This window comes from Osmia bicornis, unplaced genomic scaffold (genome assembly GCF_907164935.1).
Source record: "Osmia bicornis bicornis unplaced genomic scaffold, iOsmBic2.1, whole genome shotgun sequence".
Lineage (NCBI taxonomy): Eukaryota > Metazoa > Arthropoda > Insecta > Hymenoptera > Megachilidae > Osmia > Osmia bicornis.
In genome coordinates this window covers 943,248-945,881 of record NW_025791146.1, presented here as the reverse complement: position 1 = coordinate 945,881, position 2,634 = coordinate 943,248, and positions in this window count along the sequence as shown.

Here is a 2,634-nt window from a genome sequence, read left to right as displayed (position 1 = left end):
AGTTACACCTACTCTAAGCAATAGGGGTGACTCCCTGCCGGACAGATCCTCTGAAGTAATGTCCGGTCGTGCATCTACATCACGCGATAGTCAAATAAATAGTCAATCTATCTCTCATATGAGAGAAATTTCTACTAGTAATTTAGTATTAAACCCTAATATTCAACAGAAATGTACCACTGTATATTCCTCTAGTGGACCAACTTCTTTTATTACTTCTCCTTCTATTATTTCTCCCGCTATTATTTCATCTTCTCCATCTCATTCGTCCACAGCAGTAACTACTAATGAAACATTTTCGTGCCAGGATTGCGATAAAACATTTACTTCCAAAATTGGCCTTGGAGTTCATAGAAGAAGTAAATACCGGCAAACAGTGAACGAGGAAATAAATCTTCAGCGAAAGAAATATCGATGGCAGGATGAAGATATGCGTCGTATAGCCAATATTGAAGCATTAAATTTGGGATATATCAAAATAAATGAACTTATACATACAACCCATAAGTTCACTCCCGCACGCACAATTGAGTCTATTAAAAGCTTCAGAAAAAGACCTGCATATCGCGATATTCTTAACCAGCTAGTCGAATCTAACCGTGATCAAAACCGCTGACTCAATGGGAGAATCATCAGCGCAAATCCTCGATATAGAGCCGCCTAATACCAATAACGAACTTCCAGCTGATTTACATCAATCCTCCTCTACTCTGGATGTAGAACGTGAATGCCTTAATTGGTTTAAAGCGGTGTTGCAATACTTATCCTCTTCTAGATGTACTCAAGTAGCAAAATAAAATCTTGTCGAAACAATTAAACGCTCTATACTACACAACGACCCTTCAGATCTTTTAACCAGCTGGTTCCATTGTTGTTTCCCTCCAAGGCAACACACACGTAGACAGAACTCCGATAGGAATTCTACGCAAAGGAAACTATCCAGGAACTATATAGGCGACTCATGTATGCCAATATTCAGACCTTATGGCGCAAAAATCAATCTAAGGCGGTGAGTAAAATACTTGATGATGACAATGATACCTCTGTTCACTTACCCTTGGAGGCTCAGGAGAAATACTGGCGTCCGCTGTTTGAATCTGAAAGCAAAGGATTTTATGATGACTTTATGGAACCTAGTCAATCTGATGAAAATAACGACTTGATGCTCGTTGTTGACTGATGCTCGTTCTACCCACGGTCCAGATCATTTTAAACCTAGCATATGGCTGAATGAAGTTCCTGACATGGTGAAAGCCATAAGTTTTAATGTGGTAATCCGTTCTGGATCCGTTTCTGCTATTTGGCGTAATGCGAGAACAATTTTAATTCCCAAAACTGAAGCAGTTTTGGACCCATCGAACTATCGACCAATCTCAATCTCTGCTGTTGTTCTTCGCCACCTTCACAAAGTTCTCGCGGCTCGTATAATGAAGAAAATTAAATTCGACCAACGACAACGTGGTTTCATTGAAGCTGATGGAACAGCGGAGAATGTAGCTGTTCTGTCGTCAATCATTAATGACGCATGGTGCTGTAATAAGCAACTGCATATCGCATTTTAAGATGTAAGAAAGGCGTTTGATTCTGTACAACACTCCTCGATCCGATATGTGCTATGGAAACGAAAACTCCCCCAGAAGTTAATTGACTACATCTCCAACTTGTACTCGACTGCTGGTCTATGGATCGAGGTGGACGGCCAGCGTTCTAACATTATCCATCCGAAATTAGGGATTAGACAAGGTGACCCTCTTTCATCCATACTCTTCAATCTTGTTATGGACGAAAATCTTGGCGTTATTCCACCCACAGTTGGATACCTTATCTTTAACGAGCTTATTAATTCCTCGGCCTTTGCTGATGACCTTGCAATTATAGCGAGTACGATAGAAGGGTTGCAACAATGTCTTGATGCCGTTACAGCCGAGCTTAGTCGCCATGGCCTTATCCCTGCACCATCCAAGTGTTGTTGTATGAGTATTATTCCCTCTGGGCGCGATAAGAAGTCGAAGTTAATTGTAAATAGTCTTTTTAACATTGATGGAATACCATTACCACAAATTGGTTTTGAAGATACACGGACGCACCTTGGTGTCGAATTTAATTATCGAGCACCAATTAAGCGTGCTGTAAACATCGCGGAATATTTACATAAAATAACGAGTGTCCCGCTAAAACCACAGCAAAGGCTTCATATTTTGCGTACCTACCTTTTTCCGCGCTTCATCCACCTCCTGGTCCTTGGAAGAACAACATATGTCTCTTTGAGATCTGCCGACAAACATGTTCGCAAGAGTGTACGGAAGTGGCTCTCGCTCCCACCAGATACTCCGAAAGGATTTCTTCATGCCCCAATTAAGAATGGCGGGCGAGGCATTCCGTCTTTTGAAACCAAGATACCGGAACTTGCTGAACGACGGTTTATGTGTTTGAACACCTCTACAAATACTGCAGTGCGTGCTATAGCTAAATCTGGATGGATCTCAGACAGACTGCGGTGGTGTCATATTCTTAATAATAAAAATATTGATTGCAGGAAGCTACTTTACCATAGCGTTGATGGGTACGACTGCGAGAGAGTGCCAAATGCCAAGCATCTACAAGCTGGGTGCATGACCCTTTTGTGAGGATGCC